Source organism: Antechinus flavipes, chromosome 1 (genome assembly GCF_016432865.1).
Source record: "Antechinus flavipes isolate AdamAnt ecotype Samford, QLD, Australia chromosome 1, AdamAnt_v2, whole genome shotgun sequence".
Lineage (NCBI taxonomy): Eukaryota > Metazoa > Chordata > Mammalia > Dasyuromorphia > Dasyuridae > Antechinus > Antechinus flavipes.
This window is the reverse complement of record NC_067398.1, coordinates 298659336-298685983: the sequence shown is the minus strand read 5'-3', so window position 1 is coordinate 298685983 and position 26648 is coordinate 298659336.

Genomic DNA, 26648 nt, shown 5'->3' with positions numbered 1-26648 from the left:
TTAGAGATTAATGAAAAAAAAAAAAGATTTTTTTTTTCTTCCAAGTTCATGGACTTAGTGAAATCTATCCTAAAATCACTTGGGATTGTGGGGTGGTCTGTGAATGATAGATTAAATACTTTTTTCTAAGTGAAAGATCTTTGTTGTGCCTAAGAGAAGGAAAGAAAGATAAGCTAAAGTTTCCAAATGTTCCTACTTAAATATAGTGTGACTAGGGAATCTATAGTTACCTTTGTAAGAAACTTACTTCTGAGTATGATGCAAGTGAATAAATCTTCATGGTGTTTCTGATTCCATCATTTTCATTGTTTTCAAAGTCCAGAGTTTCTCTCATCGGAAGAGGGGAAAAAAAAGCAATATATAGACTGTCAATCTTTTTTTTTTTTTTAAAGCTTTTTCTGGAAAATTGGTGCAGTAAAATTGTAAAAGAGACATAGCTAAAAATTCAGAATTGGTTTAGAGTGGCTCTGTCATATTGCTTTATAGAAGGTTCAGCCAATTACTGCTTAAAGTCATCGGTTACCAGGATTGTATTTCATTATAGAGACTATCATAGAACAATAAATTAAGCAATCACTCCAGATAAAAAATTCATTTAATCCCATTTTGTGAAACAAGTTTAGGTTGTTTAGATTCGGGATTAGCATGGCCCTTTATATTCACTCATTTCTTGCCAGATTTTCATTTAATTCATCTATTTCTTCTTTGAAACCGATTTTAAATCAACTGATGGCCATGCAATTTGCATTCAAAGTTCGAAAGTATGATCTCTCTCAGTAAACGTAGAAATATTTCATCGTTTGGATTTTATATGTCCTACATTCCATTGTTTTGGGTATTGGCTGCTTTATCTACATGAAAAGCTAAAACTCTTCCCCACTCTCCCCTCCTCCTCACTTCCTCCCTTCCCCCTCAACTCCCCTACACTGGCAATTCAACTCTGTAAACTAAGGTAATAACTGAATTTTTATTCTCAACCTCTCTCTTGCAGTTTATAATAGGACTTTGCTTAGAAATCTGGCATTAATGGTGTCAGTCTGGGAACAAATTTGTTTATATAAATTAAAAGAAAAATATGTTTTGGTTATATTTCAGTTCCAGCTACATTAAATAAATAAATATAAGTATTTCAGAGTATCCTCCACTCCCTTCCCCATTAGCTCTGAGCCATCCCACCTTCCTGCCCTCCTATCCCCACCACTCTCTCTATCTCTCTGTCTCTGTGTGTGTGTGTGTGTGTGTGTGTCTTCTGGCATCATTCCTGAAACTGCTGTTTTTGTTTATAAAACCAAAACCAATGAGATTTTTACAGATTATCCCTTCATGATGTGATCTTGACTCTTTTAGAAGTTTGTACTCAAGTTCAAGTTGAAAAATCACTTGCCTCATTTGGATTCATTTCTTCCTATCTAAGACACATGCACATATACACACAAAACCTCTAAAAACGTTATCTTTATACATAAATTGCATACAACTGCCTACAAATAATATCAATAATTTTTGTCTCTAAACAGTATGATTCTGGGAAAGAACAGAAAAGGTCTCTGCTCTTCTGGTTTCTTAGGCAAAGAGCCTACATTTTCAATTCAAGGAAATTGAATTTTTACATACCAAAAAAAAATATAGTGGCTTTTAAGTTCAATCACTTAAAAAGTATTTATTGACTTCTTACTCCCATTTATTCATTTTGATCCAATATTATATTAAGCATCCACTCTGTATTATTAGGCACTCTGAAAATCGGTTATAAGGTCATAAATTTAGAGCTGGAAGGGCCCTTTCAGGTTCTTTAGTCCCTTGTTTTCCTTTTATAGGTGAGAAAACTGAGCATCTGAGAGGTAAGTGACCTGCCAGGGTTGTACAGGGAGTAAATAGCAGGTATAGAATTTGAAACCTGATCCTCTGATTCTTTTCTTGCATTCTGTATCCTCTGCCCTCAGGCAATTTATATCCCAACAAAGCTGATATAGTGCCCACACAAAGGTAATACAAACATGACAATGTGATAAAGGCAAAAATCTATTATTATCCCTATTTTACAGATAAAGAAACTGAGACAAATAGGTTGAAGTGACTTATTCAGGGTCACATAAACTAGTAAACATATGAAACCAAATTTGAACTCAGGTCTTCGTGATTTCAGTCTTAGTGCTCTGTCCACGGTGCCACCAGATGCCCCAGAAAACTGATCTCACATAGGTAAAATGACCTCTCCAGCAGGATACATGTAGTTAGTATCAGAGGAGGTATATGAATTCAAGTCTTCTGTCTTCATCTCCTAACTCTTTCCTCTGTACCATTCTGCTTTGGCCTACAGTCCAATTTGGTTAGGATATTATCTGTGTGAAGGATAGTATGAAATGAGGCTAGAGAGGTAGATAGGAGTCAGGTTACAGATTGCCTTAACTTCCAAGCTAAGAAGATTATAGTAGTAGGGAGCCACTGAAGTTTTTTTGATTTAGGAATTTTTATTTTGGCAGCTATGTGAAAGATGGCTTAGAAAAGAGATAGTGACTGGCAGTAAGTATAATAATCTGTTGGAGAGGCAATAGACTCTGATCTATGTTAGGGAATGTGGGGGATACAGAAATTAATATATTGTTTCTGACTTTAAATATTTTTACAATTTAGATAATATAACAAGACTAAAATAGATTAATCAAGAGTGAACAGTGATGGACAGTATATAATTAAAGTTTATTCTGTGGGGTACATATTATAAAGTAATATTTAATTCCAGGGAAGAGAAAAATCAGGGAGTAATTAGGGAAAATTTCATGGGAAGGAAGACTTGAGTTAGTCCTTGAAGGCAGAATAAATTTAGCAGTTAAAAGTTCTGGATTAAGGGGAGAATTATTAGACTTAGCTCATATGTCACCTCCTACAAAAGTACTTTATTGATTTTTTCCTCAGTCCCCATTTATTAGGGTCCTTTCTCTACCCCAGAGTTATTTGGTCTTTACTACATATATATATATTTTGAATTTATTCATCTGTTTACATGTTGTTTCTTAGGTAAGCAATTTAAAGGTAGGACTATTTTATCTTCAACTGCTCAGCACAGTTCCCAGTCTATAATAGGCATTTAATAAATGCTTGACGAAAAAGTTTGGGATGTTTGTGAGATAATAAGGATGTTGGCCAGACTGGAGCTTATGGGGTGTTAAACAGATAGGCTGTGATTGCCAAATGGAAGAGCATAAATTTGTAGTAGGAAATAGGAAGGGATTGAAAGGTTTTTTGTTTTGTTTTGTTTTGTTTTTTTACCAGAGAAGCCATGGCATAATAAAACCCATCTTTAAAAATGTTAATCTACCTAATGATTTTACACAGAGGTATAAAAATCAAACCTAGGCAAGAATGTAAATTCCAATAGGTATCTTTGCCCTTCTTTTTCCCCATGCAAAATTCAAAAAAAAAAAATTGTTCAAAAGTGTCCCTCATTTAATACTTCTATCATAAGACGCTCCAAATCTACCTTACTGAAAAATATGAAATACTTCCCATAACCATACATCCTTTTTTCCTACTTATTTCCATACATCCTATGGTGTATGCCTTTTGGAGCTGATCCAACAAACTCTACAACAAACAGAAAAAAATTCCAAAGCAACTAATCTTCTGAACTCAAGTTCCACCAATTTTATGTATTTTTGTCTCTAGATGGATAGTAACTCAAATCCAATGAATAGTTGACTGTATATATAAATCAAACCATAAATCGATCAATATTTATCAGATTCCTACTATATGTCCTACTATGTGATACACATACAAAACAAGGTAATCTTTGCTTTCTAGGAGCTTAAAAAGCTATTGGGAAGAGGTGGGATAGCAAGAAAAATATGTTCACAGATAAATAAGAGAGGATATACAGAAATTAAGGTGATGGAAGGGAAGAATTAGCAATTAATAGGAGTCAGAAAAGTCCTCTACAAGAAGGTACTCCAAGAATTAGAGATAAGAAAGGAAAACTCTCCATGCATTGAGAGTAGAAGTGTTATGTCTGATGAACATCAAATAGTCCAATTTGGCTAAGGCAACACTTCTCAAACTTTTTGGTCTCAGGATACTCTTAAAAATTGATTACTCAAGGGGCAGCTAGATGACACAGTCATCAGCCCTGAAGTAAGGAGGACCTGAGTTCAAATCTGGCCTCAGACACTTAATACTTTGTAGTTGTATGACCCTGGGCAAGTCACTTAACCCCAACTGCCTTGGCAAAAAAAAAAAATTTTTTTTTGAGTACCCTCTCCTAAAAAACTTTATTTAGATGTGTTATATCTAATTATATTTATCATGCTGTAAATTAAAATATATTAGGATTATTATGATAATAATTTTGACCTTATGGATCTCCTAAAAAGGTCTGGGATTCCCAGGTTACATTTTGAGAACTTCTGGGTTTAAGTGTAGAGTGTGTGAAGGAATGTAAGGTAGAGTTAGCCTTTGTGCTTCTGCAAATTGGATTTTCCTCTTCTCCTATGTTTCTGTCTTTACTAGGTAACAATTTGACAAGAAGATAAATACCAATATAAAAACATCCCCAATTTTTAAAAATGAGATTAGCATATATAGTGTATAGCGAATTGGATTTGGAGTTCAGGATGGTTCAAATTCTGTTTTAAAGACTTCATGGTTGCAAATCATTTAACTTCTCTGCCTCCATTTTCACTTCCATAAAATGAGGAAACTAAGTATCTAATTCATAGTTGTAAGATTCAAATGAAATGTTAAAAAAAAAAATACTTCACAAAATTTAAGATACCATATAAATGCTAGCTATTATTACTGAAGTTTGACAATCTGAGTTAAAATCTTTGATGTAGAAAAGTGATTTTCCAGTGCTTCTAAAGAAATTTGGAAATTTTGTAAAATGAGATCCCTTTTGTTTCTGTAATCCTTCTCACTGAGTTTTTAAAATATGAGTGGCACTGAGTATGACAACTGTAGTAGTTTGTATGTAGGTTATCTGAACCATCTTAGAGATGAGCTTCAAGGGTGGGGTAGGTTGGCCTTTCAAATTTACAAAGCCTCTTATTATTACCACTTATTGCAACCTAGTGTCAGCAAATTCAACCTCTGGAGCCTAACATCTCCATCTACCATTGAGGCAGATCCTTTGCTTTATTGTTATGGAGAGTGGTAAAAAAAGGATCAGGAATTACTACAAATTTAGAAAATGCTATCAATGGATTTTAACTATCTGAAAGACTTTGGAAATGAATCTTTACTGGGTATAATATCTATTGATCAGAACAACAGAATGTTGGGTAGAGTTGGAAAAGAATTTGAAAATCATCTATCATTTGAAAATCAACCTCTCCATTTTATAGATATTGAAAAAGGTTAAATAACTACCCAAGATCTCACAACTATTTGGCAGCAGAGCCAAGAATAAAATCTTAGTTTTCATTCATATTTTCTACCTCTTTCACCCCTTTTGGGTTAGCAGAGTAACAGGTTCCATAAATTTACCAATAATTGTGCTAAATAATATACTGTAACTTACATGATATGTTTGAGTAAATTTATTTTCATTGAATTCAACAAACACTTTTTTGGAGAACTGATATTTTAAAAATATGAAGAGTTCAGATAAGGTAGAATAAAATAATATGAAAAACCCAGATGAGGAGGATAGACTTTGGTTTGAGTCTGAGCATACCACCACCACTTATTAGATATATGAACTTGTATAAGTCTCTTGACTATTCTGAGTTTTAGTTTTCTGACTAATAAAGATAACATTTACCTTATCTAGTTGAAAGGGAGTAAAAATCAACTCAACTTAACAAACTTTTTAAAAAATTGATTACCTTCTATGTAATAGGCATTGTGCTGGGAGCTGGCAATACAAAATGAAACAGTTTCTGTCCTCAAGGAATTTACATTCTACTGGATAGAAATAATATGCATGCACACAAGGACACATACGGTACACACAAATCTAGATCTCTTGGCTTCTACCCTGGTTTTCTTTTTACTAAAGCTTCTCCTTAAGTAAAGTATGGTACAGTGAACCCATTTCTGGATCAAAAAGTTTGAAACTTGTGTCTAAGTCTTGGTTCAGTCACTTAACTTACCAATTATGTTCTATTGGGTAAGTTATTTTCTGAATTCTGACCTCAGTTTCTTCCTCCACAAAATCTTTTGTCTTTTCCAGATCTAACATTCTTTGATTTTCTTAATGTATGAGTCTCTACCTTGTCAGGTACTTCACCTGTATATATCTTAACTTATTCCCAGTGACTGACTAGATTTTTATTTTTATTTTTTATTTTTAACACTCAGAGCAATTGGTGATTTAGAGCTGTGGGTTTGTTTTGTTAGGAGGGGAAAAGGGAGGGATTGTTGGACCTGTGTTCAAACATTTATTTGGGGAACCACCCAGAAGTGTGTTTGGGGTATAACTGCTGCCAGCATTGTGGCTTTGACATCTGCCTAGCATAAATTCTCAGCTCTCCAGAAGATGCTGTTGGTGCATGTTTGAAACAGGACAATGGCTTCTGATTCATCCTCTGACCTGCACATTAACTTCCCCCACCAATATGTCCCTCGAAGAATATTATTAATTCTTCCTCAGAATTAGGAAGATCTGAGGAGATCATAAGTCAACTAGACACTGGCTTCATATATTTTTGTCAGATTTGACAATGGAAGATACTTTAATTTAAATCCATTAAGAATCTTATTAACTCTTTTCCAAAATATATAAGCTATGAGGCTCTCATAAACAAGCCAGATACTAACTTCCTAATATTTTTGTCAGACTTGACACTGGAGCATTTTACCTTTAACTTAAACATGTAGGCATGCACACACACCCCATTCTGGAATCTTTCAGACAAGATATCAGTATGGAACCAGCTGTCAAGATAGATCAACTTGACAGCCCCAGTAACCTGTACAATATTTAAAAAAAATCTAATGCTACTCAAAAAAAATATTTCAAAAATTTCCCATGACTAAAGAACTTAGACCATTATTCTCCCTACCCCACAACAACTTTTCTTATTTTGAGTTCTCCGTGTGGGCAAAATAACAGAGACAACTGTTGGAATCTGATGTCGCCCTAGACCTAGGATACCTTCCCCTTCCCCTCCCTCATTTGGTCAGTTGCTTCAGTCCTACTTCTCACCACCCCCATGTATGCACGCTTTAACTTGGATAAAGATGAAACACCCCAACTTCGGAATTTTTGAAGAGTGTATGAAAAACTGGAGAAACTCTTAAAGACTATAGCTGACAACTGTTTCTGAAGCGTCTCTGAGATGGGAGCAGCTTTCCCTGGCCCTCCTCCCCCTACCGGGCTCACTCACCCCCATGACACAGCAGAAAGTGAAACCAGTCAGCTGCAGTGGCCCAAGTAGAAGTGGTTCCTTCTGAGGGAGCTGCAGAACATGCTGTTTCACTGTAAAACCACCCATCTTGGTGAATTTGTGAGGTTTCCTGGGAAGCCAGAATCCAGGCCCAGCACCTCGGCAACCTGTCACAAAAGCTTCCCCCAAAAGAAATCCAAGCAAGTGTTTTTCACTTCATTTTTCAGAGTGGCAAAAAGCACTTTGCCATCCATCACCAGATTATAGGCCAAACCCCAACTTCCCCAGTTGAGGTTGGTCTCCCCATTGGTGGGAATGTATCAGAAGATCTCTGTCCTGTTCTAAACTGTGCCCCTGCCCCACCAGGACAGTGCTGGGACTGAAATTGCCGCCTTAGTCCTTTAAACTTGCCAGGTACTTTGTCTCTTTGGTGGGGGAAGAAGGGGAAGACAGTGGGGCACTGAAGTACTTGAGAATCTGTGAATCTCTAAGGAAGATGGCCATCTGGACTATAGGATGGCAGAAAGAATGAAAGAAAAACTTCTTGGAACTCTTACACCTGCCATCTTCTCACTGACACTAGTAAGCAAGTAAGGGCGCGGGGTAGCAAGGTAGGGCGTAGATGTTTCCCCGGGGCTTGGGATAGCCCTGGACAAATTGAGCAATCCTGTTCACAGGCAAAGTTGCTCCATTTGTGATCAGAGCTTTGGATCAACGAGTTTGTGTTGCAAAGAGAAGGGAATGAGAAATTGGGAGCAGAAATATCAGAGTTAAATTTGCCAAAGGTTAACTTCAATTTAAAAAGTGAAATTAGTTTTGTCAAACAGGTAACACTTGTTTTTCCCCACTTCTACACCAACACCCCCACCTCAAAGCAAATTCTGACAGTGATTGACAATTGATTGCATTTTTCAAGTATTACTTCAGTTTTGGGGAGATTGCAAGGCCCCTCAACTTGAAACCATTGTTTAGTAATAGATGTTTGTCAGTTTTGTCATGCTATCTAAATATAAGACATGACGAGAGAGAGAGAGAGAGAGAGAGAGAGAGAGAGAGAGAGAGAGAGAGAGAGAGAGAGAGGAGAAATTCATTTTAAAATTAAGTTTAGAGAGTTCTGGAGTTTTTTTTAAAAAGCCATCACTTTGAATTGTATAGCATCTTCCCAGTAGCTTGAACCATGCCCAGAGATACAGATGAATACTGCAAGAGCAATAAGGATTTTTAGGGGCATTATGATAGTGTAATGGAAACACATCTGCCCCCAAAAGTCCCTCATTTTCCCTGCGGTAATGAGCCAGGCAGGAAGTGGTAAACGCTGGAACATCTAGAGCAAAAACTAAAAAGGGGGAAAATTTTAAAATTAGAAACAAACATTTTTAAACAACAGTTGAAACTTTCGTTAAAATAATATAACATTATGTATATTCTTTTTCTCCAGTGAAATGATCTGAATCACTTAATAATGGACCATACGTATCAACATGAACATTTAGAGACATTCAATTACCATTTCCAGTTGTCCCCATAAGCACTTTGAAAATCAAGTATTTGGAATGCCAAAGTGGTTAAAAGAAACCATGATAATTTTTTTAATCAAATAAAATATATAAAAATAGATCTTGGTTATTTCATCAACAAGTTAACCATCTTAAGTAGCTGGATCCATAAATAGTCCTTATGGAATAAGGAAAAGTCAATGTGTAGATAAGTATGGATCAAAATGTTCTAAACCTTTGGCTCACTTTCCATTCTCAACTACTATATGAAGCCTATGTTGTAGAGGCATAGGCTGGTCCTAGGTTAGGATTTCCCACCTTTTCCTGTTGGGATCAATAATACAGAATGACAACTTGTTTTTCCCCCTTTAGATCTGTCTAGCTTTATAGGGTAATTGGGGAAAAAAGTCAAACTTTTCCACATCTCTGTTTCCCCAATGGACCAAGCTGATCTTGAATGAGCAAGTTTTCCCCTGTAAATAAAAGATTTTGAGTAAGGAGTTAATGCTTCAAGCTAATAAGAGTTTCATTTAGGACACTGGCTATTATGTGAACTAACCAGAATTCTGAATTAACATTCCTCTCAAGGGGATCAATGCCCAAAGAGACATTTGCTCACTTAGCAAGCTGTGGCTCATATCTCATCAGGTTATCATACTGAGTTCCTAAAAAAAGCCTTCATGAAATCTATGAATGGAAGGTTCCTCATCATAATGAAAATAAAAAGGGTAAAAAGCCACAACACAGAATTTACTCTGGAAATTATCTCTCTTGGCTCTTTTATACATATCATATGGCATCAACTTATTGGCAGCAAATAAAAAGAGATACCTGCATCTGTGGTAGTCAATCAACACCCTACAAGAACAAAAAGTTGAATCTAAGTCAGGCCATCTCTGATAGGGAATATTGATAATTTAGCATTCCTATTAGACAAACAGCACAGAATATCATGGGAAGAGCAATTCTTTATAACATCTACTAGCAATGAGAGCCAAAGTTACATCAGATTTAAATTGGGCATAATAATATCTATACTGCCCTGTTCTCAGAGCTGTTGGGACAAACATGCTCTTGAAAACTTAAATTACTTCCAATATATTAATGAAATCACAGAACTGGTGGAGGAAAATATCTGGGTATGTGTATGTAGACATTCACTACAAAATATATATACAATATTTCATGGCCTTTGAGTATATTTTCTGAAACTGTGAAAAGCAGGATATAAAATATCTTGTTTAACTGTGGGACCACTAAAAAGACTGTCTTTCAGAGAACTTGAAACTAAATATAGTGTAGTATATGGTGTCCAGCATGTACTTTTTAAATCCTATTTTAAGACACACTCAGAGACTCTTGAGAAGTTTAGGACCCATGAGGGTTTTCATTAGCAGGGGTGGGGAAAGGTCTAGTCAGCAGAGAGCCCCAAATATTTTGCCAGCTTCAGAATTAAAGGAGAGCTAGTTTAAACTGTCCCAGTAAACACTAACAGGAGCATAATGATGCCCAAATACACAAGCACTACTGCTTTCTCCTCTGGATGTTTTATCCTTACCAGCTAACCCTGAATTATCCTGCCAGTATCCCTTTGTCCCTGCTTTCCTCTCAACTCTATGATGATAAATTTACTGTTCAAATCTTTTTTTCTCTTTTCTCCACCCCAACAACCCTGGCCAACTTTTGTAATCTAAAGGCCAAAGTTTGACTGACTGATGCTCTACATGATCAACAGAAATGAACTGGGATGTCTTCATGGATTTGAAGTTTCTGAGGCTCAGTGATTACTAAGTGCACAGTAGCTTAGATTTATAAACAGCATTGCTGGCAAAGTGCCATTCCTTGCTTCATTGACCCTTCCTCCCTTCCTCCCCAGCCCCCTACCCTAATCCCCAAATTTAATTACTTCAACAGTGTTCTGGAAAGCCAAAAAAGGTTTTTGTTATGCTCTCTGCAGTGAACATATGACTTAGTTTCTCACTCAGAATACATGAGGTTAAAGAAACAGGTCTGCTACCAAATTTCTTAGTGCCAATTTTTATCTCATGAGGAATAGATTTGTTTCAAGCTGGGATAACATCCTTTTAAGCTTTTCCTTAAAGATTTTTTTGGAACTCACCCTTAGGAAAGTGTGATTTCATGTGAACCTGGATAATCAAGATAAGATAGTATAAGAGCCTTGCAGTCCGCAAAAGATTTGCTGCAGTCCTGGGGCCATCCCCTGTGGACCCATGTAGCCAGAAATTGCTCTGAGACAGCTCACAGACCAAAGAAAATTGATCCTAACATTTTAGTAGAGTGCTGACATTCTATTCATCAGTCTTGTTCCCTTCCTCACCCCACCTCTAGTAAATGGGACTACAAACAGTCCACAATATCGACCAAATCATGACTTGTAATCATATAGACCAAAACATGACTTTTGCCTCCAAGTCGTTAGAAGTGGAGATTTTTCTGGATGGTGACACTAGCAGGCCCAATGTTATTTTACATGTGTTTCAGATGGAGTTTTCTAATTTTCTGAATTGCTCAATTTGAAGGAAAGTGTGTGCTAGAAAACACAGCAGAATAAAGCTGGGTAATCATCTACTGACTTTTCCCTTGCTCAGGCTCAATGACAAAGAAAAGTCTACATTTACTATCTTCTTCCCAAAATTAAACTGAAGGCTCAAGTAGTTTTTATGATGTCTCCTGTTAAAGAATCTTTTTACAATATCCTGCATAGCACAAGCAGCTTTAAGTTTCTAGATTGAAACCAACTAATTCATTTTGTGCATGAAATCAGATGTTTCATAAGGACTTCTTGAAGATTTTTAAACTCAATAATTTTTTTTTTCTGGCAGTTTTCTGTAAATATTTGCACAAAGTCTTAATACACCCTAAGAAAGCAAGACATGAACCAGCATACCTATTGTACGCTTTGCAGAAAGAGAAGATCAAACCTGCTGGGGAGCTCCCATTACTAGACAATAGTCAGGAGACTATATTGTCTTTCCTTTTCCCCCCACTTTTTACTTTGTTATGTGACACTATTTTCCTTTTTAAACAGTTTCTTCTAACACTTATTGCTTGCCAAAACCTGGTATGAAAGTGCTATGCTTATGTTCATAATTTTCTTTTTAGTTTTGCTTTTCACTCATTCTAACTAGTAAGTATGAAAAGTAGAAGGGGAAGAATTTGTTTTACTCTAAGTTTCAGAGCCAGGGCTAACAATGCGAAATTATTGATGACCCGAAATAATTTGAGGAAAGAGGACTGACCATCTGGACTTTTTAAGGCAAATAGGTGATTTGCAAGCTCTTCTAAAATTGCTCTCCTGTCTTAAATGCCACCCCTCCCCATTTTATTAGCATCATTAAAAGTGGAGATGGGTGTGTCCCACAATTTTAAAATTGATTTTTAAAAGAATTCCGTTCTAAACTTAAGAATGATAATGCTCTGGGATGGGAGAAGAGGAATTAAGGGTTGAATTGGTTGGTCACTCACATTCTGTCTTGAGTTTCCCAATGCAAGTTTCTTTTTAAGGTTGTACTTTTGAACTGAATTAGGCCTTACCTCTTAAAAATACTATGTTATAAACCCAGAGCACATTAAGCTTGTTAATGTTAATAAATTAAGCATTTATCAATACAATTTTCTCCCCCTTTTTTTCTAAGATTACATATGGTTTGTATGTAATGGAGAACTAAATGCAAAGTGTACTTTTAAATTGTCCTAAATCAACACCTTATGAAGAATCAAAATTTCTTAATGAAATGTTACTCACAGAGATCAAGGAGAAAAGAGACTAAAATGTGTTCTTTTATATAAGTTGGTAACATTAAATGATGTTTTGTTTTAGTTTTTTATGAATGGGAAGAACACAAAAAACTCATTATTTTTAGCACTGATTAATGAAGTCTTCTCACTGAAAATGTAATGCTTTTTACAGTGTCTGTTTCCAGACTTAGATGAAAATAAGTTTACTAAATGTATTCATAATTATATACACTATTTCAGTGTACTGTATGTAAACAATGACCGTGCTGTTACAAATGCCTAACATAAAGCCCCAAAATGCTTCATATTAACTACACATCAAATTTAACTTGATTTCAGTTTAGGGAGTGGAACTCTTTAGTAATTGAACAATTTAAGGACCTGCTTAAATTCCTCAGTGGTGGCTGTATACTTTACATATAATATGGTGATTTCATGTATGGCATATTATTTGTAAAAAAGAAAAAAAGTCATAAAGATAACTTGGTATCCTATCCTTATTCAGCAAAGGGAAATATGATTTAACAATCAGGACTGTTAACACATAACATTTAGAGAGATCAGAATTTCATTTTAAATACCTTACAGTGAATTGCTAACTACTGAGAAGAATGTTTTTGATTATACTCTGAGTATAGAAATATAATTGTTAATACTAAGATGAAAAAATACTTTAAGGAAAAGAATTTAGATTTTGCCAAGGCCTAAGTTCACAAATATATTCTGTTATGTATATATGTTTTATTTATCTCAAACTCAATCTTTTAACAGGTACTTCATGTTCAGGTACAATTCACTTTTGTTTCACTATAAAAAGCTGCTTCTAACTGACTTTTACAATATACCTTGCATCCTAAGTTAATGCTCACAATAAAGGGAGAAAAATGAGCCTCAATTTAGAAAGTTAACTTTTTGAAGGTTGATTTTGCAACTGTAGCACCTATGCTTTGAAAGCAAATTTCCCTGATCAAACCTCAGCCCTAAGTTTTCTTATTAAAATTACTTATAGCCTAGTAACAAGGTATTACAAAGAAGAGTAAGTTTTCCAAAGGGGGAAAACAAAACAAAACAAAACAATATAGCAAAGATCAATCCTTTTTGACCAGTAGAACCTGAAGCAATTACAATTCACGACTTCAGAGAGGGGTTTCTTTATATGCTACTCTGATTCTCCACCCTTTCCCCAAAAGTACTGCTGGCTAAAGCATCTCTTTAAATTTTCTGCATTAAGCTACAGAAACCCAAATTGCAGTTTTCCTTCCAAAAGCTTCTCTTTGGTTTTCTTAGTGAGAATCTTTAAAAAAAAAATTTTTTTTAAAAGACAGTTCTTAAGAACAATCATAAACACAAAGTCCATGTTCCTACCTTTCTCTGCTCATTTGTATGTACAAAGCATACAAGCACACATATAGCAAAATCCTCTCTTCCTCTGGGAGAGAGAGGCTGGAAACATGTATTCATCCAAGGCAAAGCATATAGTATTAATGTTGTAGCCATGTAGTTTTAGCTCACTGTACCCTACAAAAGCCACTGGGGGCTGGTTCCCTTGTTGATTAAAGTGACCACCAAAAGCGGGACTTTGTGGGCCAGTTGGATAAAACATAAACTCATCTCGCCCTCAAAACCCCGACTCTGGAATCACAACCGTCAGAGCCTCCTTTTTACAGCGAGAATATCTTACACAGCTAGTGAATGAAACAAGTGACAGGACTATAGGTACAAGTTTTGAAATTACTATGTCATCAGAGAAACAATCATTCTGGTTACTCAGGACAGTTCAGCTAAGTTATTAATGCATATGGGTCTGCCTATAAAGCTAGCATATATGACTATCAACTTCATTGAAATGAAGACAAAAATTATTTCAAAATTTCTCTTTTAAAAACTTCTATCTATAATTTATTTCCTAAGATTGACAGTGGTCATTTCCTTTAGAAATATATTCTATCTGAACAGGATTCAACTGAAGAAAACTTAAAACTTTTTTTTTTTCAGTGAAAATCCCAGCAGCCCCAGTCCCTAGCAAAACTGGATGCAAAAAAAAAAAAAAAAAAAATCCCGTAGTAAAAATCTGCAGTTGTTTCTTCATCTACATATTCAAATTCCCCACTTCATTTCAAACTAAAGTTTAGTTATTTTTGTCTGTAATTGACTCTCATTAAAGTCAAATTTGCTGCTTGCTGAGATTGGTGTAAATTATTTCCATCTTAATAGCTCCAATTAGGAATTTAACACAACGGTGGTTATATTTAAGAAATTGGCCGCTGGGCTGTGTTAAGGCCCTTTCCCCACCCGCTTGTGTGTTTCCCCACAACTTCTCCTAAAAATAAAATATAAATATGGATGTGTCCTCAAAGGATCCGAAACACACATTCCATGGTTCTCCTTGATAGGGGGCTGGGGAAGGAGAGTGGGTAAAGAGACAGGGAGAAAAGAAAACAAGACCTCTTGAGTCAAAAATGCCTTTTTCTTTTTGTTTATTTTTCAAGTCCCGGTGAAGTAACTTTGTATTTATCTCTACTCTGACACTCAGATACACACCCCCAAGGCTGTCTAACCCATGCTTTTAAAAAAATAATAATAAATAAACTTCAGGCACACAAAAGCCTAGGCCATGTCACTTTATGGCAGCTCTCTTCCATCTTCTCTCCTTGTGGGAATACATTTTAGATGTGATTTCACTGTTTTGGGGTCTCCCCTGAGCTCTAAGATTGCCCTTCTCTTGTTGTTCCTGGGGCACATGGCTTGTGGACCCTGGAAGTTTCCTTTCCCTATGGCAGCTGAAGGACACACCTCGGAGTGTAAGCCAGGCCTGGGACAGACACGTGTGTGAATCCTGAGTTGAAGAAGGGGACGCTTCTCTAGTCCCTGCCTCCGGCTTCCAGTCCGGGATATCGGGTGGAATGTGTGTGTATTGGGGGGAGGTGTTTGCTCCCTGGGGTGTAGGCTGGCACGGGCTGGTCTGTTCTTTGAATGGCATTGTTACCCAGGGTCATCATTAGTATCATGCAGAACTCTTCTTTTCCAACCCGTACATCAAACCAGGGTGAGGGGGGATAGTGAGGGGAGGGGGCCGCAGGGAGGCGGGGTGGCAGTCTTTGCAATACATTCAAGCCGTCTCATTAATTTTTAATTAAGTGCGCTGGTGGGGGAGGAAGCTTCGAGCCGGAGCTACCTCGCGCCTCCCCTCCATCTCTTCTATCCCCCCGCCCCACCATACATACATAAGGCGGGGGAGGGTCTCTCCTCCGTCACCCCTCAGTCCTGACAACCCTCGGGCTCCGAGAGGCTGTGGCGCGCAGAAGCTTAACCCAGACAAGCGTCTCGCGCCGGGTCCCAGGGGAGCGCCCAGGTGCCGCCGCCGCCCGCTCTCCCGCAGCCTACTCCGAGCAGCCCTTTGCTTCCCCAGCCCACAGCAATGGACTCACTCTTCCCCCAGCTGCTAAGACTTCGGGGCCTCGGGGCAGAGCTCCTCGCCCCTTCCCTGGGCACACTTTGGGCAAAAAATGACCAGAACCCGGCCAGCACTACTCCTTCTCTCCCAGCTGATCCTCTTTTCAGGTCCCAGTGGACTTCGGTCCTTTTTCCTTAATTTCCCTCCCCACCTTGTCCTCTTCCTGCCTGCACTGCCGCGGGTTGTAGCCCCCACGGCCGCGCGCGCTGCGGTCCACACCTGCCGCTCCAGCGAATGCTGTCCCCCGGGGGTGCAATGCAGAAAAAGAAGATTCGAAGAGGAAGGCACTTACCAGCGAATCCCTCCTCCCGGGGGGCTGCAGGGAGCTCTGCCCTGCTCCGCCTGTCACAGCTGAGGAAGGTGGGGGCTGGGGGGCGGAGAAAGAGCCAGCCGCCAGCCTGTACTGCCCCGGCCCGGGTGCCGCCTCGATCCCCAGCAGATCCCTGAATCATTCTGCCATCTCGCCCCATCAGGCTCCCCGCAAACATTTCTTCACCACGATCTCGCCACGATTTACCCAGAGGCCACATCCAGTGTGGCTGGGGGAATAGGGGGTAAAAAGGAAACGGAAGGTGGAAAAAGCACCCTCTCCCATATACACACTTCTCACTCCTAGGAAGGCCCCTTTCCCCACAAAAATAAAAATTAAAAGTGCAAAAGAAAAAAAAATCCCTCTTACAAAGAGGGGTAGATGTTGCAGTGCTCAGCTTTCTCCGCTGCCACAAAGACAGCTCCCCTCTACCCTCGCTCTCTAGCTCCCCAACCAGCTCCAGGTCCTCCCCTCCTCGGCTCTACCCTCCTTTCTGCAACGTTGTTGCAAAGCTGCCCAGCGCCCCAGAGCCGGGACCCAAGCCATCCGCCCTATAGCAGGGGCTGGGAGAGGCGGGGGCTGATCTGGGCTGGGCTGGGGTTGGCAGGGCTGGGGGGGGGGGGGGTAAGGAGGGGGGAGGTGGTGGCTACCGCGACTCTAGAGCACCCGAGAGATAAGCAGAGGCTGAGAGTAAGGGGAATGTGATTTGGGGATTGGGGTGGGGATAGGGGGAGAGTTTTTTTTCCTAGAAACTGTCTCCAAATATAGTAACAGGACTGGGGCATTCCTAGAAATGAGGGAGACGTCAATACAAAAGCCATAGGGGATAGCCCGGGTCCTCCCAACTCCGAAGTTTGTGAGTGTGAAATAGAGCTCCCCCCGACACCTCTTTCGTTCTCAGGGGAGAAATGCCAGGTGACTCTACTCTTTGAAAACCTTCCAGGAGGGTTAGAGTTGCGGGCAGCAACTTAATTTCACTTTTAGCTACAGTTGCTCTTCCACCGAGAGCTTTCCGATTTGCTTGGGGGATGGGGATAGGGGTGTAATTGGACTTGGCTCTAGACGAACCTCTACTCAAGAAACGCTTTCAATTTTCGGAAGGCAGGGATTCCTTTCAGAAAGCACCTGTACCCTTCAACATACTTACACATACCTACTCGATCCCTAACAAAAAGTTGTGGGTAGGTCGGGGGTGTTTCCCAAATAGACCCCCTTATATCGCCGGTGCTCCATGATAGTGATTTATCAAGATATTTTAAGAGGTGGAGAGGTAAAAGGAAGGAAAGACTCCTTCTCAGAGCCCTGAAAAGGTTTCACTTTTCTTTTTATCTTCTTGTTGGAACTGGAAACATGTTCTGGCTTTTAACTCCAGAGTTTAGTCAAAAATCAAAAAGTGTATGAAGAAAAACGGGACTGTCTAGGGCCCTTCTTAAATAAGCAACAATATTAACGAATGAGTAATACTTAAAACTAACTTGCCTCTGCTTCCCTTCTTCATCACCCCCCATCCCCACCCACTATCTCCCAATCTTTCTACAAACTTATGAGAAAGCTTTTAGAAATCTTCCCGGTCCACCTCCTTTCATCTTTTCCCATGAGGACTACCGAAGGCTTATCTTTCAAAGAGCCAGGTTCCTGCCATGAAACTCGGGGTGACGCTTCTGGAAAGTATGAAGTAGAATCCCTTGATCATTTAAAAAAAAATGTATTTGCTGTCCTCTGTTGGTCATAGAGGTTGTCACAAGCAAAAACAAATCATCCAAATGAGAACATACTGGTCTAGTTTGTGCTCAGTCTTGTGTTTGCTGTTCTTTCATGAGCCAAGATGAAAAATCAAACTAGCCACAAGACATCCCCTTCCTCTTCTTTCTCTTGAGGGGCCTAGATTCCCGTGAATCCAAGTTAGGTAGACATTTCCTCTCTGGTGTGTAATGTTACTTCATCATAGAAAATACCGAAATCTCATTGCTTCAAGGGAGACAAGAATGGAAGTGGCTTGATACTGCAGGAGAGAGTAGTCCCTAGTTCTGGAGTCAAAAGAAGGAAAATAACAAAAATTTATTAAGCACTTACTATGTGCCAAGCACTTTGCTAAAGACTTGACAATTATTATCTCATTTGATCCTTACAACAATCTTGTGAGGGAGGTCCTATCCTCATTTTATGGTGGAAAAAACCCAGGCAACCAATTTAAGTGAATTTTGCAGTGGCATACAACAAAAGTCTGTGGCTATATTTGACCTTAGGTCTTTCTGTCGCCAGGCCCAAAGTTTTATCCCTTTGATACCTACCTACCTAGAAGGCAGTTTACTTACATTATATGACCCTTACTATCAACTCACTAAACTTTGTTGGTCTCTCAGTTCTTTTTATATAGTTATGTATATTCTCTTTCTCATTTGAATTTTTCAGAACATCTTTAGGTCAGGGATTGTTTTTGCCTTTCTTTGTATGCCCTAAGTTTAGCATGATGCCTGGCACATAGTTATTACTTTGAACATTTTTTGTTGACTATCTGACTTGATGACTTCTGAGGTCCCTTCAGATCTATAACTCCATGATGCCTTGAGTGTCAGTTAAGCTAGACACGTGAATAATGATAATGATAACATTTAAATAACATTCCAAAGTTTAAAAGGGATGTCCAGCAACTAACCTGGTTAAATAAGTAAGATAAGTAATATTTTTATCCTCATTTTAGTGATGAGGAAACTATGATTCAGATAGGTCTAATACCTTGCCCATAGTAACATTTATTTATACATTACTTGTGTTAACTTTATAAACAAGAAAGTGGGATTTTTTTTTTCTACAGGCAAATCCATTTGGTCAGATCTATTCAGATAATTGGACAATTTCAGACTTCTTGTAAATTAAAAGTATTGAGGTTCATCCTATCCTACTTGTCATTGAGTAGTCTAACTCTGTGACTCCATCTTGGGATTTTCTTGGGAAAAATACTGACATTTTCTTTTCGGGCTCATTTTATAGAAGAAGCTGAGACAGACCGGGTTAACACAGCTAATAAATGTCTAAGGCCAGACTTGAACTCAGGGAAAGAAAGTCTAAGCCAGTGCTCTAATTCACTGCTCCAATTTAGATCCTATAAATAGATAAAAGAAAAATAAATACTTAATTTAATAAATATTGAATGGGGATCGTGTATAACATTTAAAACTTGGCTTGGAAGATTCCAGTCATTCTCATATACCTAGCTTCCTATCACGTCTGATACACATAGTGACTGTGTGACCCAGCAGGTCATAGTTCCTCAGTGCTCTAAGCAATTCTTAATGAGTATAAGTTGTAGAAAAAAAGGTAATCTGTGCATGTAGAGGGAATTTCTTTATTGAAGAATTCCCTCTATCAGTGAAATAAATCATGGGTCCAGGGAATTAATATAGTTACACAAATTTTCGGTGACCTTCAGCTATATGAATACTGAACAGTAGTTTGAAAGAACATGTAGTCTAAAGACATCTTTTTTAAAAGTTGGTTTAAAAAACCTGCTTTATTATTTGACTTTGTGAATGTTGACTTTGTTTTCATTGAATCAGTAGAACTGGTTCTGAAATTCCTCTTTGGCACTTGGTCCACAGTTCAATTAGGCAAAGATATGGCCCCAGTCAGAGCAGGGCCTGAGGCAAAGAAGGCCATATCAAAGACTGGATCCACCTATTTACTAGGTTTTAGGAGTGAATTCAAACCCTTAGGGTCAGATCTGAGGGAGATTTACAACTACAAGTAGGAAGTGACTTTATTTTTAAGAGATGGGGCCAAGGGGGCTAAAGGTGCTTGGGATTTGCCAAATATGGCTCCTAGATTGATTACCTGAGACCAGAATCTCTGATGAGAGCAATTAGATGTGTGCCCAAAGGAAAATGGGGAGTAAAAGGCAATCCTGTATTTGACTTCACTTGGCCAGTAGCAGTGCCAAGGAGCATCAGCTCCTGGAAATTGCCCAGTATTTGGGATGACTTTTCACAGATTATAGAAAGCAGAAAATATTTTCCCCAAATCCCTTCCATGATTCTGAGAACTGATTCTGAGAATATGATGCCCTCCCTTTCCACTAAACCAGAAATAGTTCCTGATTGAGAGAGAGCAGAGACAGTGTAATCTCCAAAAAGGACTGAAGAGTTCCTTTGCCAGGTCACTAGAGCAGATACCCAGGCCCAGTTCCTTTTGGTGGAAAAATTCTGGTCCACTGGAACCAGAGCCATCCTCTTTATCCCAAGGTCTTTTGGTAAAACATGAGAAAAGCATCCAGTTTTTTGGTGTGCCTTCTATCTTTCCTCATCACAGAGCTCCACTATAAGCACCCTAAAAATGGGGAGCCCTGTCTATACATATATAGAACTGCACAGAGCCTGGATATTTCATTAAAACATAAAATAATAGTAGTAACTTTAACTTGAAATTTTTTCAAACCTCCATCTCTAGTCCTCTTCATTCCCACTGCCTACCCTTCATCCTCTCCTCCCTCCTGTTTCCTCCCCTCATCCCCAGGAAATGCATCCAACTGAAGCTTGTCCCAGCTAAAAGCAAGAGTAGAAATTTGGGTCAAGGACACCTAGGTAAAACTGCTCTCCGCAAAAGTGCCTCAGGCTCCTCAGTATCAGTGAAAAGAAAGCAGGGCTCTCTCCACATCCTTAAATGCTAGTTAGAATATTGGTTTAGGATTGATTACTTTAAACATTTATGCTTGATAAAAAGGTCCCAGAAGTCTGCTTGTGTGCATCAGTTTTCCTGTTCTACCTTATGAATGAAATTGGAAAAGGAGAAAAAACAAATTAGCAAACACCTAATTGATGATCATAGGATTCTCTTCCACCATGGAAGTCCTGGATTTTAGAGAATAACATCTGTTCTGCTTGGTCAGCATTCAGAACAGTTGCTAATTAGCAGTTTGAATGTCTTCCTCCCTTCTCTGGTCCACATAATGGAGTAGGTAAGAGGGGGGAAATGTGGTTTGAATCAAACTATCTCTCTGCCCTTCCAACTCTTACACCATTTCACAATGTTGTGTTCAGATTTCCCATGGGTCAGAGAGATCCAATTTCTACCATGCACAGAGAAGTAGTTCTGTGGTGAACAAGGTCCCACTTCTACTCTGAACCATTTTAAATTTAATTGGTTTGTCTTCAGGGGTGACTGAATGGGTATATCTTTGCTTTCTACCATTCAAATTTAAGCAAATTGGAAGAGCATTCCTGATTCTTAGCTCAAAGAGAATGAGGCACAGAGATCACATGATCTGAACTGAATAGAGCCAGGGATTAAGACCTGAGGCAATTGGCACCTCAAAACATATACTATTTTACCATTCAACATAAGCAATTCTCTGAATGCCTAGATGAGTTTGGGACTTGAAGTTAGGAAGACCTGGATTCAAATCTTGTCCCTAACCTTAAAGCCCAATCTATTTATTTTACAGATGGGAAAACTGAGGTCCAAAAAGGTTAAGTGATATGTTTAGGATCACACAATTTATAAGTATATGAAGCAGACTTCAAATCCAGAGCTTCCTGATTTTAGGTTCAAGAATCTACCCATTATGCCACAATAATTTTTATATGCCTTTTAGCAGCAACCTAAAACTTATCAAATAAGTCTTATTTAGTTCAATTCAATAAGTCTTTACTGAGCATTTGTTTTGTGCCTCATATTATAATTGGCTCTAGAGATGCAAAGAAAAAGGTGAAAATGTGCCATAGTTCCCTTTTAATGTCCTCACACAGTTTCTCTAATTGTCCTATTCAGTTACTCTGCCTCAGATTATATCATTCCTTCTTAATGTTTGATGAGATAAAGGTTTTATATCTTTAGGCTATAATCATTCCTGCTTAATGTTTGATAGGATAAAGATCTATCCATTTTAGACATCATTAGAATATCAATAACCTCTCCAGTGCCTCCCTCCATTATGTCATCATAGATGCCTCCCCCCATCCAGGTACCTCCCCATTATGTTGTTCTTATTATCCTATAAAAGAGTCTTGCTGTCCAACATTCAGGGCTGGATTCTTTGAGCCGATAGTCTTGTTCAACCCTGGGACCAAACATGGATCATTTGGTACCAGTAAATCTCTCCATTTAATAAACTATTTTCTCTAATCTCTGTCTTGGTTAGTTTCTCCAGCATTACAAAAATAGTCCTTGTTTGCGATGCATATATTTTTTAAGAATGTCAGAGGAAAGTTTCTGTTTTGGTAGAGGTAGTAACTCATATCAGAAGTTCCCAGGGAGACGATTTCAGATCATATGAGTATTTGCCTATGTATGTATATGTTTGGATGAGCTATATTTCCAATTGTTTGAAAAATTAGAGTATGCACATATAAGAGATCATTCATCCGTTGAGTTATATGTATACACATGTATACAATGGTATTTATGGATGGTTTATCAGTATAAACAGTTTGCATCTGGGTATTTACATGTTGTTGTATATATTCTTTAATCCCTGGGAATCCTGGAGAATAGATAAGCATTCAAGTATAAATAATATTCTTTCTTTCCAGACTGGAAGAGGTGTGGGGGAAGGGTAGAGTGAGGGATAGGGAAAGATACCAGGTGATGCTGGACATAATGTGTTCAGTAGTGCTGACAGCATCAAAGCTTTTTTCTCTTCTCTGAAGAGGATCAAATGAGATAATAAAATGCTTTAATAATTATAATAATAAAATACTATGTGAGGTTAAACTCTACATGAATGATGATGATGATGACCATGATGATTCTAAAGTAGGAAACCTTAATCTTGTCAGGTCCTTGTTCACACTTCCTATTCAAACATAACAATGATCTAATTTAGGCATATCTTCTTAGGCTCGAGGCACCAATTCCACTCTAAAGTGTTTTAAATTTGTTTGGTTTGTTCTCAAAGGCAACAGAGTGATAGCTTTGTTTTCTACCACTCCAATTTAACCATACTGGAAGATCTACTCTTTGGGGATATGCTTGTCTTATAACCTTGACAGATAATATAGATTTTCATAGTAATGCATCTTCTTACATCCTGAAAATGAATTTACTCTCATAAAAGGCATCACACTATATACTCCATTCATTTCCTGGTTTAATATTCTATTTAATTATCTGTATTTTTTATAAGTCTGTGTCCATTTATTGGCACTTATCTTATACTGAAAACTTATGATACCCTCCAACTCCTCGAAGAACAGAAGGTTCTGATCTATGTAATTCTTTTTCTCCACTCATATACCATCATTCTAATGTAGGTTCTCATCATTTCTCTCCTGAACTATTGCAATAGTCCTCTTCAATCATCACTTTACCTCAAGGCTTCCCACATTCTAATCCATCCTATCTAGAACCAATAATTTTTCTAAAGTACATGTACTGAACATGTACCTCACCCCTTTCACTGAACTCCAGTGCTTCCCTATTATATAAGGATCTAATATAAACTCCTTTTATTGACAGTAAAAACGCTTTTATAATTTGTCCTCTTCACATTTGTCTTCTTTCTAGTCATTTTACATATTACTCCTCCCCATCCATTCTTCATTCCAGCCATACTAATCTGTGTTCGATGTTCATTAGGTCTGGAATACTCTTTTGTCACTCTCACCAGGAATGCCTGATTTGCTTGAATACTCAGTTTCAGCACCAGTTTCTTCCTCATTCCTGCCAATTATTAATGCACTCTTTCTCAAAATGACCTTATATTCCTTTTGCATACATTATGTATCTATTTCTGTACATACATGTTTCCCCTTTTAGAATATAAACTCATTATTGGAAACTGAGTGGATACCATCAGTTGGGAAATGGCTAAATAAGTTCTAGTATATGAATATCATGAAATTTTATAGTTTTATAAGAAATGATGAGCAGGCTAATTTCAGAAAAACCTGGAAAGACATGAACTGATGCTGAATGAATGAGCAGAACCAGGAGAACATTGTACATAGTAATAGCAAGATTATGTGATGATCAACTCTGACAGATTTAGGTCTTCTCAGCAATACAGTGATCCAAGACAATTCTAACAGATTTGGGATAGAAATCTGCATCCAGAGAGAAAACTATGAAGGCTGGATGTACATCAAAAGATTTTTTGTTTTGTTTTTTCTTTCTTGTGGTTTTTTATTGTTGTTGTTGATTTTTCTTTCATGACATGATGAATGTGGAAATACTTTTAAAATGATTGTACATGTATAATCTATATCAGATTGTTTGCATCTTGGGAAGGGGGAAGGGATGAAAGGGAGGGAGAAAAAAAATTTGGAACTCAAAATCTTGCAAAAGTGAATGTCAGAAACTATCTTTACACGGAATTGAAAAAATAAAATACTATTAAGTGGGGGGAGAGAAATGTCAACTTCTTAAAAATAAGTCGTCTTTTTGTTTTGTAGCATGGTGTCAGTATATTGTAAATGCTTATTGATGATGATTGCTTTTTGCATAGCATGTAGTGGAATTTCATGTGCATTTAGATACTCAATGAATAACATGAGGGTACCTAATAGAGAGGGGTCTTTAATTATAGGAAGGAGGAAATTTCTTAAGAGCTAATTTCATTTAGCTAGTCAATCTGAAAACAGATTTGTCCATTTAGCTTTTTAATACAAAAATTTACATCTTTAGGACTTGGAAGTATGAAGCTTCTTCTATAAAAATGATTTCCTTTTAAAAGCTTCCTTAAATGATATATCAATTAGTTGTTTTTGTGGCTTTCTTGAGATCACTAATTTCTCCTCTAACCATCAGGTGGCACTCATGTCCATTTATATTTGGGAGAATATTTACCCATGCCCACAAAAGGCAGAAGTACCAAGACCACTCTCTGTAGACTTGCTGGGGTCAGTAACCTTCTATTCCTTAGCTCTGCTGCTATTGAGGACCTCTACCTATCAAAATTAGCTCTGAGGCTCCCACTAGTTGGCAAACTCCACTTTCTTTTTGGAACTGGTTAATTTTCAGTGGCAATAATTAGAATGGTGCAGTGGATAGAATGTCAGGCCTGAAGAAGACTCATCTTCCTGAGTTCAAATCTGACCTCAGACTCTTAACTAGCTGTGTAATTCTGGGCAAGTTTTTAAACAATGTTGCCTCAGTTTCATTATCTGTAAAATAAGCTGTAAAATAAAATTCAAAATCTGTAAAATAAGCTAGAGAAGAAAATAGCATCTTTGGAAAAAAAAAAACAAAAAACAAAAAACAAAAAAACAAAAAACAACTTCAAATAGAGTCTCAAAGAGTCAGATCAACTGAAATGACTGAACAACAATGATAATTTTTTAGTGAGTGATATTATGCCATAGATCTTGGCATAATATCAAATATTCTTGGCTACTCCATGCAGTGTTTACTCATCTTGGGCAAATCTTTTAACCCTGTTTACTTTAGCTCCTTATCTATAAAATGAGCTGGAGAAGAAAATGACAAACCCCTCCCTGTAAGTATCTTAACACTTCTGGGCAAATCACTTAACCTCTCTGTTTGCCTCAGTTTCCTCAACTGGAAAATGGAATAATTTTAGCACTTACCTTTTATTTAAAAAAAAAAAAACTGCTTAGCATAGTGTCTGGCATATTATGTTGTTGGAGCTTTATAAATGTTTATTTCCTCCTTCCCCATGTGATTATTCTCTTCACTATTATATAGCAATTCTGCCAAGACTTAATGGAGAAACTTTATGAGCTGGTCTGAAAAATTCATTGCCTGAAGGTTCCATCTGATTTCATGACTAATTTGGTTTTCAGACAATCATCACTGGACTTAGACTAAAAACTTGTCTTGTTGATTAGCTATAATGTTATTCTCTAAAATATAATGCTCTCTGAGAGAACGTTTCTTGGGGGGGCTTCTGGGAGCAGTCTTCATTTCAGTTCAGTGTAATCACCTTGAATGCAGACAGGGATTAAAGTCCAAATCCTTTCTTTTCTCTTCCAAAATCTTATCTCCTTCACTTAGGGCTCAGCTAGTTTTCTGGAGGCCTTCTGGATCTTGGTTTCAGTGTTCTCCACAGGACAGCTTGCCACCACTTCTCTGTTTTCCTTCGTTCTGCCCAACTGAATCCTGGCTTCTCAATCTACCCAAGCATCCTGATTGAGGCTCCTAGCTTATATATGCTCTCTTAAAGATGTGAACTCTAATAGGTACTAAGTACATCTAGAGAACTGTTGAGCATCCTGCTAAACAACAATTGTCTCTATCAATTCCACTGACTTAGCACCTTGTAAGAATTCTAACAATTAATACCATAACTTGTACTCTTATGGTATACTTGTTATAGAGGTATCATATAGATGATTGTCTAAGACAACCAAGTA